General features: G+C 44.4%; 2 pseudogenes; both read left to right on the top strand.

Annotated features, from left to right (window-relative positions):
• Positions 1–17,422: 17,422 nt before the first annotated feature.
• On the top strand, positions 17,423–17,536 carry LOC136646373 (5S ribosomal RNA; annotated as a pseudogene).
• A 29-nt stretch (positions 17,537–17,565) lies between these two features.
• Positions 17,566–17,688, top strand: LOC136646770 (5S ribosomal RNA; annotated as a pseudogene).
• The last annotated feature ends 207 nt before the right edge of the window (positions 17,689–17,895 follow it).

Below are 17,895 nucleotides of genomic sequence, written 5' to 3'. Positions count from 1 at the left end.
ATTGCCAACAGGGTACACTGTTTGGGGGGAATATCTGCTTGTGGGATCTCACTTTTTTCCATCCTCAGAACTTCCTCTGTATCTCACATTAAAATGTCTGCATACAAACTGAATTACAAATAGCAATGCTTGCTTTTAGGCAACAAGCCTCAGAAGGTTTAAAACAAATGCAACTTTGTTCATGATCCACTTATACAGAGGTCTTCCAGTCTGGCTGTTGGAGCATTAATTAACAAATGGCGAAGGTGTTGCCTGAACTAGTCTCCAGTGAATCTGGTACAAACCAGCTCCCTCTATTGATTATTTTCATATTTCTACAAACACAATTATCTGTTTTGAAAAGTATGATTTCTCTTCTTTTGGAAGCTGCTTTGGAGCTTATTCTTTGGGTAGAGCAATGGTTCCCGACCTGTGAGCCGGGGACCACAGGTGGTCTGTGAGACCCTTAGAAGTGATCTGCTAGGTCTTAAGAAGAAAAAAAAAAATGATGATCACCTTTGATCACTTCTAGTGTCTCTCCAAGTGAGTGCACTCCCCTATGGACCACTGAAGTGTTGGTAGTCTCTAGGTAGTCCATTCACCTCTCTTTCCAGTGGTCCAGTGCTTGCTGATGTGACAGCTGTGGGAGGGTCCATTCTTCACCCATTCTTGTAGGCTGTGAAGGAGCGCTCAGTGAGATGCTTTCCCATGGACAACCAGAGACAGTCGAGAATGGATCCCCTGCAGCTGGCGTTTCAAGTGTCTTGCTGAGCACTCCCCCACAGGCTACCAAATTGAACTGTACTTTTTGTGTGTGGTGAGGATGGAGGGGTTTGCATGTGGTCCACTTCAATTCCAGTGTTTGCCTCAGTGATCTGCAAGCTCCTAAAGGTTGGGAACCACTGAGGTAGAGAGAGAGCAATTGAATCTGGGCAGGAGCGGAAGCACAGCCAGGTCCTTTGTCCCCTATCACATTTCACCAGGTGTTGGGGTTCCTGCTCACCACAAACCCCACATACACATTCAAGCAAGTCCTCTGAGGGTTGTACAATCTTCAGAAAGCAGACAGGATGCAGCCATGTGTCTGGGTGAAGTGAAATTGCTTTTCACTGAGGTTTCAAGGAAAGGATAGCCAAGCACCCACTGAGCTGAACAATGTCCTGCCTTAATGGAGGGCTCAGACGTAATGCCCATTGGGGACTTTATTCCACTGTTTATTTAATAGACTTATATACTGCCTTTTGTCAGAGAGATACCAGGGTGGTGTAGAGAATAAAAATAAGACAAAAATACAATCCAATAAGTATTGAAGCAACAATACGGCAATAAACAGGAAAGCAGCTGCAATTTAAAAATTAATTTAAAAATCATAAAAAGCCACAACATCAAGAGCACTGTAGACATTGACAGCGGCTAAAACTATTTATGAGGAAATTCTGAAATGATTCACTTCAGTTCTGTTGAATTAAATTCTATTGAAAGTTGCCTTGTTTTGTAGGGTCCACCAGCTGATCTGCTCCATTAGCTGAGATGGATCAAAGTCACTACCAAATAGCATAGCAGACTCATTGTCCAGAATGGCTGGGCAGATGTGGTTTGACTATAGTTAGTGTACACATACATCCACTTTTCTTTTTCTTCTGTTTTGAATTGCTTTGTCTTTATTTTCTTTTTGTCTCCTTTCTTTTGCCCTTTCCCTGGGCTGGAGTGTCTTGTAACAGAAAGAGGGAGGGGGCGGTAACGACTTGGAGCAGTAGCAAAACCGAGGAGGCAGCATGGAAAGTACTACAGGCACTGAAATGCACCATGCAAGTGGCCCCTCCCACTCACTGTTGGAGCATTGCTGTTGCTGCCCGGAATCACTCAGATGATGGGAGGGGCCACTTATATGGCACATTGCAGTACTTATCATGCCACCTCCCTCCCAGCTACACTACTAGGAGTAAACCCTGAGTCCCCTTCTCCTTTTGGGAGCAATGGACTTTTTTGTTCGTTTTCTGGATAACAGCTTGTCAGAAACATGAAGGATGCACTTAATACACATCAGTGGCATAGCTGCAGGGGGGTGGCATGGTAAGTATTGCAGGTGCTGCAATGCGCTGTGTAAGCAGCCCCTCCCACTTGCTGTCAGAACCATTCTGGGCAGCAACAATTACATTGCCGTTGCTGCCCAGAATGGCTCAGGGTGAGTGAGAGGGGCTGCTTACACAGCACATTGTGGCATCTGCAATACTTACCACGCTGCCCCCATCTGGCTATGCTACTAACTAGGAATAATCAGAAATGAGGGGGGGGGGTGAATGAGTAATGACCTGGGATGGATAAAGGGGATGCAAATTCAGTACAGTGAACCCTCAATTTAATTGACTAATTGGGGAAGGTGTGTCTGTTAATGCTGAAAGTCTGTTAAATCTGACGGCATTTTAGTCAATGGATACAAGCAAAATGTATATGACTAGTTCTAATGAAGCAGAAAACATCTGTGGTTGAAGTCTGTTAAACTGAGGTCTGTTAAGTTGAGGGTTCAATGTACTATTTCATTGAACTGTAACTGTTATGTCAAAACGTAAAAGAAAAGAAATCAGTTAGAATTGTCCACTAGAAAACACAGATAAAAAGCAGCATAAATTACAGGAAAAAATCCGTACAAAACTAAGAGAGACCAGCAATAGCCATTAAACCAAAACAAGGCAGCATGTAAAATACCCAGCTAGCAAAGGCAAACGTAAGCAAATGCCATGTACAAACTAAACCCACAAGAAATGGCCAGACAGAAGGTGGCCAAAAGGAAAGCATTATTAGGTGAAAGACCACCAAGAAATGGGCAAGACCCACCTCCCTGGCTAGTGAGATTTTTCACCTGGGCTTTGTCATCCCAATGACCATACTTCAGGTGTGCCAGAACCCTCAAAAACTAGATACAGCTCCCTGGAAGGGCTCTTAACACAAGCCTGCAGCAAGGTTTCTATTAGTCCAAGGCAGCAATTTTCAGCACTTCTCTTCTTATGGCACACTGACCTCTCTGGTCTTCTCTGTGGTCTTTGCCTCTTATGATGTCACTTCTGACTTCTGGGAGACTCTTCCAGGTCCTCTGGCAACTGTCTGTAGTAATAAATGGTCTGTCCCTCTGCTGGCAGGGGAAGACAATTTGTTACTAGAGACAGTTGCCCTAGAAACAGAGATACAGAACTCAAGAGAGTTTTTCAGCAATTTCCAACCGCTGCGCTTCAATCTCCTGTGGCACACCTGCAGACCTTTCGTGGCACACCAGTGTGTCATGGCACGCTGGTTGAAAATTGCTGATCCAACAGGGAAAGTCTGGGGGATACTTTGTAGTCAATGGAATAGACAGTGCTGGTTTAATTCTCTGTGCTTGAATAAAATACAATAGAGAGGCCCTGGTCCTTACTATGCAGATGTAGCTTTATGGGGGACTTGCATGGAAAGAGTGTTTTCCCTCTCTTTGTACCTCTTTCCCATCTTCAGTGATCTGTAGAAGATGAATGGAGAACCAGAATAAATTTATGACTTTGAAGGTGAAATTTATCCAATTCAGATTAACGTGCTCTTTCTTTTCCCTCTGAATTCACAGTCTTTGGACTTCCCAGCATCTTGATTGTTGGGACTTCAGCAGGTGTTAAATTTAAGATGTCGCAAGTTATCACTATCAAATATATAACATACTGTGGCATGCTAATTATCAGGTACACACAAATATCAAATTTTGTGGCATTCCTACTACAGTTAAGGACTAAATACTGCTGCATGTCAGCAATCAATTGCTGTCAAATGTTAAATGCCATTGCATGTCAGCCATCAAATATCAGCTGTCAAAAACAGAATACTAAAATTAAATATCATCAGATGCCAAATGCCATTACAAAATATTCCATGAAAATTCAGCAAATATTGCTTTCTTTACATTTCTACCATGCTTTATCTGCCTGATAGGGCTTCCAAAGTGGATGCTGGATGTAGAGCCAGGAGGTCTGGTCTAGAGGGTAGAGCCTCCATTTGCCTGAAGATAACATCCACAAGGTCGCCAGTTCGAGGCCAGCGGCACCGTGCGACCTTGAAGCAGCTGACAAGCTGAGCCGAGCTATTCCATCTGCTCTGAGCGTGGGAGGATGGAGGCCAGAATGTGAAACCAGATCGGAAAGAAACACCTGAATGTTGTGGTTCTTTAAAGATGGAACCTTCTTTCAATTGTAAAAATCCCTACGGGGATTTAAATAGCCTGCCTATGTAAACTGCCTTGAATAAAGTCTTGAATAAAGACTAAGAAAGGTGGTATATAAATACCTGTATTATTATTATTATTATTATTATTATTATTATTATTATTATTATTATTATTGGCAAAAAAGCTCAGGTTGCAATCCTATACCCACTTTACTGGGAATAAGCCTTATTAAACACAGTGGGACTTACCTTGAATAGACATGCTTAAGCTTGCACTATCAGTGTGTGTTATCCACCAATGGCTAAGCTAGAGGGGGTGCAAGGTACTAAGTTTTGCAGGGATCATCACTGAGGTGTGCACGCAGTCTCTCCCCCTCCCCTTCAGAGCCATTCCAGGTGGTGGAAGCAAAACAGAGGCATACCACTGTGAGGCTCTCTACAAAATGTACTGCTTTGCACCCACCTCTAGCCACACCACTGGTGACAAATAACAGCCCAATCCTATGCATGTCTTTAAAAGGGGATTGGACAAGTTTCTGGAGGAAAAATCCATTATGGGGTACAAGCCATGATGTGTATGCGCAACCTCCTGATTTTAGAAATGGGTTAAGTCAGAATGCCAGATGTAGGGGAGGGCACCAGGATGAGGTCTCTTGTTATCTGGTGTGCTCCCTGGGGCATTTGGTGGGCCGGTGTGAGATACAGGAAGCTGGACTAGATGGGCCTATGGCCTGATCCAGTGGGGCTGTTCTTATGTTCTTATGTTCTTACTAGCCCCACCTAGACCAATGGGGCTTACTCCTGGAAAGCATGCATAGGATTGTACCCTCAGTCAGTTTCCGATCCTATGCTAATTCTGCTTCCTCTGCCCTTTCATTCCCTCTCAGGTTGGATATTTGCATTGATAATCATAGCAGTACTTAGGAGAGCTCAAGGAATAAAATAGCAGTGGGGAAAGACTAGTGCAGTATGCAGACAATAATGCTTTCTGTGTTTAAATATATTCTCAACTCTTGAGAATCCTCATTTCAGAACAAAGTACAATATAGACACTAGAGCAAGGAGCACAACACATTTCTGAACGATCACAAAAGCAGGGTAAGAATTATGTTGCCTGACAAAGAAAAAAAATGAACATTGTCTTAGGCAGGCATGCCTTCAGGGCTATTATCACTCATAATTCAACAGAGAAATCAGATGTATCTTATGCCTGAAGCTGTCAATCACTTCCAATGAAAATTCTATTGTAAATTGCCAAGTGAAATTCAGAAACCTGCGGGGGAGAAAAATAGAACACGGGAGAGAAAAGGATGTTCATTCTAGCATTTCAGATTAGGTTAGATTTTACTTTATATGCCCCTTTCCCACAAACAGTGGTTCTCAGTACACAAGAAACAACAATCACAATTCTATCAATCCAAAAAAGCACATTTCAGTTATAAGTCACATGCACATACCAGATGAGGAAGAAAAGCTAATTAAATAATGGGCACTTTAGGAGCAAGTTATCACTAATTCCCTCCCTGAAGGCTTAGTAGGATGGCAAAGAGAGTGGCTGGTTCAGGCAATAGTGAGAGGGGATGGACAGCAAGGGGGCAAAACATTTGAGGCATACTGAGGGGAGATAAGATCACATGGCCAGCAACCAATCAAGTCATGCCTCTTCCCCTCAAGCATTAGCTCATCCTTGCCTTACAAGATGGCAGGGCAATAATGCCCATGCCTCTAGTTCTCTGTAGACAGGAAGCTTTAGGTTAAAGGCGCAGTGGCCCTGAAATGTCTCAACAGTGATTTGCCTGTCCATTTCAGGCAGGCTGGCACTGCAATTGTATTTTTAAAAAAATAAATAAGCCTTAAAGTATAGTCAGAAAAGACACAGGAGGACAACGCAGTGAAGATGGGAACACCATGGCTTGACAGTGACTTCTGTAACAAGTGGGTTACCCAATTATTTCAGAGAAAAAGGCAAGTGTGGAAGAAGCATGTACAAGGACAGAGAGAATGCCTCGTGAAGGCAGGCCTATAAATCAAAAGATAAACAAATAGAAGCCAGCTTCAATTCAGTTTTTGAAAGGAACAGATGAACATATGAAGGATTCCTCAGGTGGTGGTGGTTTGCCACGCTAAGTAGAACAGCAGCTCCATTTTTCTGAGCCTGTATGATCAGATGGCAGTGCTTAGCAAATGGCAGTGTACTTTGTTTTTTAAAAACTTCTGATCCTGCACCAAGAAAAATGGGATTTTGCATACAATCTAAATTATGAAAGCTAGCTGCATTTGCATGCACAGCCTTAGTTTGCATGATGTATTCTGCTTTTGCTAATTCTGGATGGAAGGTGCAATGAATTGTACAGAGCACCTAAACTCTGCCCTCTGACCCTGGAGCCCTCATTGGATAATTCTCTATACAAACAAAACCTGTATAGTTTGTAAGGACAGAAACGTGATTGAAAAAAAGACATCATCTGAGGTTGTGTCCAGTATAAAATTCTGCAGCTTTCCTGTGCTTGTATGGAATTGTGGGCTCTATACAAGCCTAACCTCGGTGTTGAATGCTGCTATCCTGGACGTGAATGTTCCAATAGCATCTGATTGGATATTGTCAGGAGGCCAAACAGTGAGCCACTCTGTATGGGCAATTGGTCTTACCCATTATGACAATTTGAGAGGTCTGATGGTAGGGAGATAGACAGACAAGTAGCAATAGGGATCTAACTTCAGCATTAATTTTATTTACAAATGCCCCAATTTAGCCATCAAAGAGCCATTATCCGTGGCTAGTCAAACAAATTGTCGGTCCGCTGATGTACCTGACTTTGTGAACCATCTGCAAATGTGTGTTTGGAAAAGGATCCAGCACCTTTAGGAGGATTTTGAAGTTAGCTGGCAAATCGGCTCCCCCAGTCAAATGATATCTCCCATTACGAATGATATAATGACTTTCAGTTTGCTTAAAGCCAGGGGAAGGTTGACACAGCGATTAAAGCGGGGGAGGTGGGGAAACAGGCTGGGGAGAGGGGAAGAGAAAAAAAACAAAACAGAGTCTCTTTATACCACCTGAATTCTGGTTATTCCCGGGGCCCAGACCCTGGTCTTATTTGAGGAAAGATTATCTTGACAAATTGGATAAACATTTTATGCATGACAGGACTCTGATGGAGAGCCCGTTCTGCAAGCACACCTGTTGGTAGTTTGCTTAGCGTGTGACCAAGGTGTTCAGGTAACCCTAAGTCCTCCCATGGCTCTCTGTTTACTGTTGGACAGGCACAGACAGATCCAGGCTCTGAGCCTTAGTAACAGTTGCCGCAATCTTGCACTTTTTGGCGGGTGTCTTTTTTTTCTCCCCTTCTTTCTTCTTTTAATAAAATAACTTTTGGCTAGACGAGTCCACAAAAGGCTCCCCCAGACTTTTAACAAATAGTTTTCATGGCCAAGGGCTGCAACCTGATAGTCAAGAGATCATTAAAAATGGCAAAGTCGAAAAGAAAAGGACAAAAAAAGAACATGACATTTTTCACTTCTCCGTGGTTCCTTGCCTATCAGAGATGCAAGATGGCCCAGTTGCTGAACAGTGTCTTCTGATGAGACCTTGGGTCCAGGGCTACTGTTTGGCAGAAATTCAGTTTCCTGAAGCTCAAGCCAGATGGTAATGCAAGCACATGCTATACAGCTGATTTTTCTTTGCTCACTCAAATGTCCATTAAAATGCTCATCTTTGAATGAAAGGATGCTGAGGCACATGACCAAGGAGCATCTCAGCATGGGAAGACTTCACTGTCAGGATTGCTCCTGCTCTCCACTCCACACTTTGGTAAGTGGTGGCTTAGTGGTGAATTTCAAAAAGTGAGATTGGAACCACAGGAGGAGGGGGCTTTTTGGCCCACTGTCATCCCAATCTGGATTTGCCCCTCCACATACCTGCTGTTTGCCCTGGAAAGAAACTTCCTTTGGCACCAACGGAATTTTTTTCTCCCTAGGGTGGGTGGAATCCAGATTAGGACCATTGTGACACCAGTATGTCAAAGCCCCACCATCATGGTCCCATACAGCACCATGAATTGCTTTAGGCAGTGGGCTGGGGAGGCAGAAAAGTGACAGGGGTGCCTCACATACCCACCTGCCACCTCTTCCAGCCCAAGTTCACTGCTGCTGTATTTGGTGAACAAGTGAGTGAATGACACCTTTCCTCTGGCTCCAGCACCACAGTTGAAGAACATGATAGAAGAACTGGAGGAGGTGGTTGAATGGCTACTGTGGTCCTATTTCCAGTCACTTTCCAACAGTCAGAAAGAAAATTGCTGCTTTCTCTTAGGAGTGAAACTTCTGAAATCCTTCCTGTCCACACAGTTTTGAAGACATGGTGGGCATAGGAACAGGTGAGGAGGTGAATGTGAAGCAGGGACATGCAGTGGGTGGGGTCAGCCACAGACCTCCGCAGTCCTGTGCCCTGGGGCAAAGCCTCCCCCGTGGGCTATCGCCGCCCCCCCAGGGCAGAAATCCACCCCCCCCCACTCACCAGAGGCTCACAGAGCCTCATGTGACCTCCTCCCACACCAGGGAAACCTCTGTGAGGTTCCCTGGCGCTATAAACTGTGCTTCCAACAAACCAGAAGCACAGTTTTCTCCCCTGTTGGGACCCTTGAGAGGCTTACACGGGGTCCCAGTGGCTAGCGCCTGGGGCATTTGCCCCAGCAGTGGGGCATTTCCAGCACTGACATAAGGGCAATGCAGCTCTGAGGCAAGGGAACAAACATTCCCTTCCTTTGAGGAGGCCTCCCTGAGGATGCAGCAAATGTCCCATTGGCACCGCTGTACCACTGCTGGAAAACACTGATATAAGGGGTTAGGACTGCACCCTGAGGTGCCCAAGTATTCACAATCCACATGCTCTGCATGTGGGTTGTTAGTGCTTTTCGAAGGACTCTGGTGGGGAGGCTGTGCCTCACCTGCCTCCCCACCCACCACATGTTCCTGATGTGACAGGAGTGGCATGCACACACACACACACACACACACACACACACACACACACAAAACAGCAAAAAAAAGTGGAAAGGCAAAATTTGAGCACTACTCGGGATGCTAATGCAGCTTGGCATGGACCTGAGCATTGATCATGGGCCTCACAGGAGTCTAGCATGCCCTCCAAGGGAGAACTTGGGGAGTTCTTACATAACACTGTCACCTTCAAACATATAGTGTTTTTTTGTTGTTGTTGAATATTGATTGCAAGTTATTTGAAATGATTTTTTAAACTGTCATTAAATTGTGTTACTGTATATTTCTATCACACTTTGTCCGATGTGAAAACCATGCTGTATGTTTCGTAAATAAGTAGAGGCTGGAGAACTCGGGTGGTGCATTGGGGTTTATATTGCTACTCATTATTGTTCAGTGAAGATTCAGACCTACCCAGGCCCCAACTGTCAGCTTGCAACGATTTTAATGGCGCAAGCCTAAACATGTTTACTCAGTGTTCAGTGGGATTTACCGCCACCGAAGTGTGCATAGGACTGGGGCCTAAGAAATACAAGCAGCGCCAATTCAGCCACCTGCTCTGATTTCAGCTGTGTAAAGTGACGCCTATGAGTGATGTCATCAGACAATGGCACCGAAGCAGACCACATACAAAAGCACCAGTGATTGGAAAATGCAACGTGGTCCAGGCTGGGGCAAGTAGAGAAGGACCCTATCAAAGAGGTTAATCAGCTCTCAGAAGTAGTTGGGTTCTTACATCCTGCCCTCTGGGCACGATTAGCCACAGAGGTTGTTCCTACCATGTAATCCTTCCACCTGAGTTTCAATAGTTGACAGTGCAGTCACTCAGCCTTCAGCTGGGGGATTTGCTCTTTAATTTGACTGAACCATTTTACAGAGATAGATTAGTTCTGCTTTTAAGGAAGGGCACTGATTCTGTTGTACTTTTCTGAAATTGCTTTTAGTACTTATGCAGTCAAGGTTCTCTCTATTTGTGTTTTTTTGCCTATTTGAAGGCTGAGTGTAATTCAAATCATGGGGCAATTTGTAGGTGGATGTTTTCAAATCCAGTGAACTCAATCCAAGAGGCCCCTGCCCTTCCTACATGTTTGACATATGAAATGGTCTTCTGAATGCTCCAGCATGGGTCCATTCTGTGTGACTCAGCATGTCCTGAGAAATGATCAACAAATGCATGACCTTTTTTTGGCAGAAACTATTACAAACAGAGACAGGAAGTTGGGTGACATTCCCTTGTGTCCTGATGAAACTTCCTTTTGGATGATCATAGACCAATCCTATCCCCTGCCAGCCCATAATTGATAGAGTGCAGGCTGCATGCTACCGGGGGGGGGGGGGTTTGATGGACCAGAAGATGTAAGTAAACATCTTTTATATTTACCTCCCTCTAGGTTACTTGGCCTCCAATGGGTCTCCATGAACCCAAGGAGTGTAGGGGAGTGTCAGGCTGGGAAAAGAGGGATCAGATATTAGCAAGCTCCTCTGCTTCCCCTTCTACCTCTGAACCACCTACACTCCTCCTCCAAACTGCCCCCACCACTATGTTATGTGCTCCAGCAACTGATCTGTGGCCCACTGCTGGCAGTGTGGTGTTTCCTGAATGTCATACTATTGCTAGTGTGCCACAGAATGTTGGCAAGGTCAGGGTGATGGCAGATCACCAATATGATGATGGATTGGGCCGTCAGTGGATGAATTTGGCTTGTGATTCAGAACTAACAGGTTTCAGTATCTGGGGTTAGAAAATGTGACTCAGAAAAGTAGTGATGTAAATCGCAAACATCTCAGAGCCAAAGTCCATTTGATGTGAGATCTGCTGATACGTTTGAAAGCAGCAGTGTGTGTGGAGGAAGGGTTAGAACATAACATAAGAACATCCCTGCTAGAAAGTCCATCTAGTCCAGCATCCTGTTTCCCATAGCAGCCCAGCAACTGTCTCTGGGAAGCCCCCAATCAAGAGAAGAGGCTTGTGCCACTCCCACCATTGCTCTCCTGCAATTGACATAAGCTAGTTGAATTGGACGTGTCAATGGAGCAGAGAGAAGGTGGGACTAAACCTTTCTTTTGGGCTGTTTTCCCAGATAAAATCATCTTCGCAAAGCTCCAATAAGTTCCTGGGTGTGTGTGGGGGAGGTACCATTTTCTACTCTTCTTTTCTATTCTTCTACTGTACTTTTCTCTCTTTTGCCCTGTGGGGTTAGTGTTTCAGGGAGGCAGTTTTGATTGGGGCAAAACCATGAGGGGAAAGGGTTAAAAATGCCCCCTCTCACAGGACCCAACCCAATTTAACCCTCCTGCCTTACTGCTTTTTTTAGGCTTTTGATCCATGTTAGGAGATCCAATCACCAATTTTTAAAGTTGTATCTAATTTAACCCACAGGGACACAGAGACTATAAATCTTGTCATACTTTTCCCCTTCACCTCAGGCTGTCATTTAGCTACACTGGAGTGGAAAGGGAACTGAGGGTCAATTCTGAAACCTTTTAAGCTCTTTCGAAGATCAGCTTCCTGCATTGCTTTTGAATCTTGGAGGACTTTCAGCAGGAATCACCATGGGGTGAAGAGGCTGCTATTTGAGACACCCCACTGGGTACCCTTCAAGAAGACCTTGGAATGCAGCCATCGCTGGTGGTTTATTTAATACATTTCTATCCTGTCATCTGTGGAGCCCAAAATAGCATGCATGATTCTGGCTTCGCACAACTCTGTGAGAGAGGCCAGGTTGTGAAATTTAGGGCGCAATCCTAACCCACTTTCCAGCAGCGACATAAGGGCATTGCAGCTCCTAGGTAAGGAAACAAACATTCCCTTACTTTGAGGAGGCTTCCATGAGTGCCACCCAACTGCTGGATGCAGCACATGCCCCATTGGCAGAGCCATGCCAGTGCTGGAAAGTGGGTTAGGATTTGAGCCTTCGTTTTTAAAGCAAGTTTCTAGTCCCTGTGGTTGAAATGCCTGATGAAATCTCAGTAGCCAGAGCAGTGCCAGAATAAGATTTTCAATGGTTGGGAGAGGAAGGGCTGTCATTTCTTACATTTAACAGAAGCGGAATAAATGATTCAAAATAGGAAGCACTACAAAGTATATTATGCAGAAATAAGGAATTTGGAATTTCCTTATTTCATAGGAATTTGCGTAGGGTATACTACTCACAGAATTCCTTTTGTTTGTTTGTTTGTTTGTTTGTTTGTTTGTTTGTTTGTTCGTTCGTTCGTTCGTTCGTTCGTTTGTTTGCAGAATTTGGTTAACTTGCTGGGAAAAAAAAACTATCTTTGGTTGGTTGGTTTATTTTGTTAGAGCAGAGTAAAATCAACCCTACATTGATGTCTCCACCTAGCCCTATGAGTTACTCCCCAAAATAACTTTTTCCTTAGTATTGTGTTCATGGTCATTGTGATACCAGGTAATGAATCTAGGAGACGAGGCATACTGCAGCAGGGGGGGAGAGATCTTCGTGATGATGATAATACTTGTGTTTGCTGCTTTTAAAAAAAAGGATAGGGAACACCAAGGAGTATGTCACTCAAAGTGGTTAACTTCGCAAAATAAATGAAACCATGGTTCCAACCCCCAGATAGAAAAGGTACACCAGCAAACAGCCACCGAGAAAGGCTCTATGCTGGGATGAAGAGGGACAGTCACCTATACAAGAACTACCACTTAACAGGTACCTCTTGGCAGGGGTACTTTGGTGTTTAATTAGATAATTTCTATCCTGCCCATTCCCTGTGACTAAACAGAGCCCTCAAATAGTGGAGAAGTGTGTGAAGGGAAAGGAGAAAATTTTAGATGGTCTCTTAAATATGCACACCCACGCTGGAGTTCTTCTTTAGACTTCCAGAAATTTTTGTTTTTAAATGTCTTATTTTTATACATACATATATAGAGAGAGATAGAAAGGTGGAAAATGAATGAATGAATGAATGAATGAATGAATGAATGAAGGGGGAAAGTTCAGTAAAAATTAAGTTCATCAGCAAATTCAGGAAGTTCAGACCTCCTTCACCACCACCACGGAGGAGGAGGTTTGTGTTATCAAAATCCCTTTTGCTTCCCTGGAAGTTTCATCCAAGCAGGAATCTCCACTTTTGCCTTGAAATTTTACTTTGGACCAAATGTGGCAATGACTCCAAAGGGAGTTGTGCCCAGTCACCCTGCCAAACCAAATCCATGCCATGAACCATCCAGCAGCCCAACAGCTGCTTTCTGACAGAAAGGAAGAAATTCCCTCTAGAAATAAATGCTCTGTTAAATGACATCTCACCCAAAAATCACTTAGCCAACGTTCAACTTAATCAACAGCATCACTTCACTTTTAAAAATTGTTTTTCTTGTGCATAAGCCGGCGTCTTTCAAATAATCCACGAGCAAATAGCTCTATTCCGTCGATGAGAAATTATAAAAGACCATGAAATCAGCTGACAAAGGCACTGAAAACAACCCAAAGGAAATGCTGAGCTGTTCTTACAAACTCACAATGCCCTGTTCTGTTTTCTCCGCCCACTCTCCAAGTGTACACTTCTGACATTTCTTGCCTCACCGCTGGACTTTATGAATGGGACCCAGAGGATGTTTTCTGGTGAAGAATCATAAAGGGAAGGAATTATAGTATTACTGTGGAGTGAGCTGGTTTGCCATTTGTTACCCGGAGCTGAATGAGTAAGACAAGTGTCCGTTTCCTCTCCGTAGCGACTATATGAATCACACTAACACCAAACCCTTACTCAAGGCTTGGATGAACCAGCTTAGTAAGCCAAAGAATCGTTGCCCGAAATAAATTGCGGAGGGTTATATTTAGTGACGCCTTGATGGTTTTCTGAAGTCCTGTTATACGCAGCTGAAGGCTTGGGAATTTATCCAAAGTCTATACAGCCCTCTTTGGACTTTGAAATTGCCCTGGGAATGCCACAGAATAGTCTCCCTTCAGAATGCTTTTGTGCTTTCCAGTCTCAGCTTCATCAGAACAGCCTCTCCTCGGTTATTTGTGGTTACGTTCATGGACATGATATTTTAAATAGATCTTCTCTCTCTCTCTCTCTCTCTCTCTCTCTCTCTCTCTCTCTCTCAAAATTGCAGGTTCCTCTGTTTAAGCACAGTGCAAGCTATTTAAATTGGATTCTTTTTTTAAGCTGCTGTAATTCTGATTTAAGCAATTGCACAATACAACTACTTAGGAGAAGGGCTTACTCCGCAGATGGAGGCATGAGCTTCTATTCAGCAATTCCTGGCAGACAAAGGAATTCTACTAACAAAGATTTTCCCCATTCAGTTTAGTGGAGGAAATGCCCCCTCAATTGAAGTGAATGGGGAAGATGCTTGAAGGAGCACTGTAACACACATGAGAGTTTGGATCATGGAAAGAGTGTTCTGACTCCAGTCCCAGATTCTGTCACTGTTTGGAGTGAAACTATTGACCATCACTGTTCATCTCAAACCCAGGCCATTGCGAGTGCAAAGTGCATAGCCTACATGGTACTTGTCCCATTTCAATTCAGAATATATAGGTGTGCATCATTTAACAATGGGGATATGTTCTTTGATTCCCCGTTGTTATGCGATTAGGTCATTAAGTGAACATTCAGGCCAATCTAGTGCCTTTGTTGTGTAAACAGACACCAGCCAGCTGCACACGCTACTGGTGATAGATTGCCTCTTCTTTGCATTACCAGCCTCTTTGTTGTGTAAACTCTGCTGCAGGCTTTGGAAGACCTGAATGCCTCATTGTTGTGCTTTGACAACCGTCATATATGTGATCCGTCATTAAGCAGAAGGTTGTTAAGAGATGCACGCCTGTACTTGAATACAGGCAGTGGAGAATAGGACTGGGGCTAATATTTGATGACTGCTGGCATGCAATAGCGCAAGTGTGTGTTGCCATCACTGCCTGGAATGGCTCAGACAGTGAGAGGGAGAGAGAGCATACACAGCACATTGCAGTGCCTGCAGCACTTACCATGCTGTGTCCTCCCTGGCTCTCACCAATCCATGGTATGAAGCAACTACTCCAGTCAATCCCATTGACAGGCCAGCCCTGCCTATCAGTGCCAGCTCTGTCCTATGGCAACAAATTCCAGAAATGAATTGTGTGTGGTGCGAAATAACTATTTCTATTATTTTTGATTCAGAAACTATTTCCTGAATCTCCTGACAGTACATATCATTGGATGACTTGAATCCTACTATTATGAGAGAGGGAGGAAAAAAAAAAACCCTATCTATTGATAGTGGAAGACAGGAAACACAGGATAAATATAAGATTTTGAAATAGGGAAACTTAGGATAAGAGCATGATTGACAGCATACTTGGGAACAAGGAACTTGTAGGCTGAGGGTCTTTGGAGGAGCTGGACAAGTCAGTAGCACTACTATGACCTGAGTAATGGTCAATGTACATCAAGGACAGGGAGGGAGAGGACTACACTGAGTCCTGTGCAAATACCGCTCATGTGCGCCGTACTGTCTATGATGGAATAGATCATGCCATAGATGGTGCTGCATGTCAAGCCAAATCTGCATTTAGTATCATCAGTGAAATTGAAATTGGAAAGCAAAGCTTTTCCTAGCCCCATTGGTCACTGGTATGAGAAACCTGGGTGAATAGGAACCAGTGAAGCAGCTGAATGTTATCTCAGCCCCAGTGACTTCGTGAAGGTTCTTTATACCTTTATGGAGACCTGAGATTGAGATTTGCTGATTCAGCCAAGAGATTCCAAGGCTGGGGTGCTGTGACGATCCAAAGAAAAGCCAGACCTGCCTGTGCTTGAGTGTTTCCTAGGATCACCTCTTCAACAACCCATCTCCCCAATCACCTCCAAAGACAGCAAGATTCCACCAAGAGTTTTTCGCTCTCTGCCATTCCAGTCCTTTTTCCGCTCAGTGATTTCTTTTTCTGTGGTCTGAGGATTTCTCTCCAGATGGAGGCTGCCACAGTTTGAGATTATCACTGGATTCCCAGGTAGCTATGAAACCTCTAAGCTTTTTAAGTAAACAGTGGAAGACAGAGTATAGATTAGATAGAGAGAACAGAGTTAGGATAGGGCACTGACTAGTGGGAATTTAATTATTATTCTTAAGTATTATTTACTTTTAAGAATTGTCTTGTATTTCAATGTATCTGAACATAAGTTCATCTCTACTGTTCATGTTGTCTTGCATGTTTTATTTGCCTGCTATTGTTTTAACCTGCAGTGTCTATTCACCATGATACCAATGTTTAGACAATGTTATTATTCAGCCTCCCCTGGGGGCTGGGGATAAGAATAGGCCCTCAATTTGGCTATACTTGTCGTAAGAGGCGACTAAACAGCCACCGGGTAGATGGGACTCGTTAGCCTAGGAAGGCAGCCCATCTGAGAGAAGGAAAACTCTGATCCCAAACCTCCACTGCCTTGTGGCTACATCCAGTTATGGAAAAGGCTTCAGGGGTCAACCTCAAGGCAAAATCCGGAGCCAGAGTCCCTAAGGGAGTTCATGGCTGAACACAGTCGCGTTCTGGCAACTCCTGCGACGTCGCTGGAGCCAACCGTACTGGCTTCTGCCTTTCCATTGGACCATTTCAGCGACGTGGAGAGGGGTGATTTGCTGCATGGGTAACAGTCTATCCTCCATATCTACCTTACCCAGGCTTTGCGCACTGGAGAGGACACTGTTCCGGAACCACTATTCAGAGTGTGATACCATAGTCTTCCAAGACTGAAGGATGCCAACTGAATTATTCAGCATCTTAGGAATTGTGCCTGAATAAACTATTGTCTTTCCATTCTTATAAAACTCTGATATCTCAGTTTCTTTAAGTGTGGGTCCTCTTACAGTGTCTGGTTCTCCTACCCATTGAGTTAAAATATCACCTGGATTTACCCCTTAGATCTGTGGTCCACCACTCAATATTGTGTACCCCATGACTTCTCCATCTTTTTTTTCAGGTACCAACACTGCCACCAGAGCTGGTAGCTGTGCATAGGGGTGGGTGGCCCCCAACTGAGGCTTTGCTCTGCACCCTCCTTTGCTCTACACCTCCTTAGAAGGCCAGACAGATACACAGTCACAACTCACTCACTGATGCACCATCGCCCCAGCCAGCTCCATTTCCTGCAGGGGTAAGCCAGGCAGGGCAGTGCCACATAGTGACAATGGCAGTGACAGCAATAACCACCCTGAAAGGGCTAGAAATGACAATGGAGATGGAGAAGCAGAATAAGAACATAAGAAGAGCCCTGCAGGATCAGGCCAAGGGTCCATCTAGTCTCCTGTATCTCACAGGAGTCCAACTGTTACCCTGCACATGCCCGATCTCATCTGATCTGGGAAGCTAAGCAGGGTCAGGCCTGGTTAGTACTTGGATGGGAGACCGCCTGGGAATACCGGGTGCTGTAGGCTTCTACCATAGTCTTTCGAGACTGAAGGTTGCCAACCATCTCCCTATACTGAACACTATCTCCCGATCTTGTCTGATCTTGGAAGCTAAGCAGGGTCAGGCCTGGTTAGTACTTGGATGGGAGACCGCCTGGGAATACCTGGTGCTGTAGGCTTATACCATAGTCTTTCGAGACTGAAGGTTGCCAACCATCTCACAGTGGCCCACCAGATACATTTGGGAGCACGCAAGACAACAAGATACCTGTATCCTGTTGCCACTCCCTGGCATTCAGAGATAGGCTACCTCTAAAACCTTTAAAACCTTGAGGATGCATGCAGTCATAGAATCTGGGAAAACCCTGGTGGCTGAATGGAGAGTT

The sequence above is a fragment of the Tiliqua scincoides genome, chromosome 3 (genome assembly GCF_035046505.1).
Source record: "Tiliqua scincoides isolate rTilSci1 chromosome 3, rTilSci1.hap2, whole genome shotgun sequence".
NCBI classification, from domain to species: domain Eukaryota; kingdom Metazoa; phylum Chordata; class Lepidosauria; order Squamata; family Scincidae; genus Tiliqua; species Tiliqua scincoides.
Note: the sequence above shows the minus strand (reverse complement) of the source record. Positions and strands in the feature narration are given on the sequence as shown.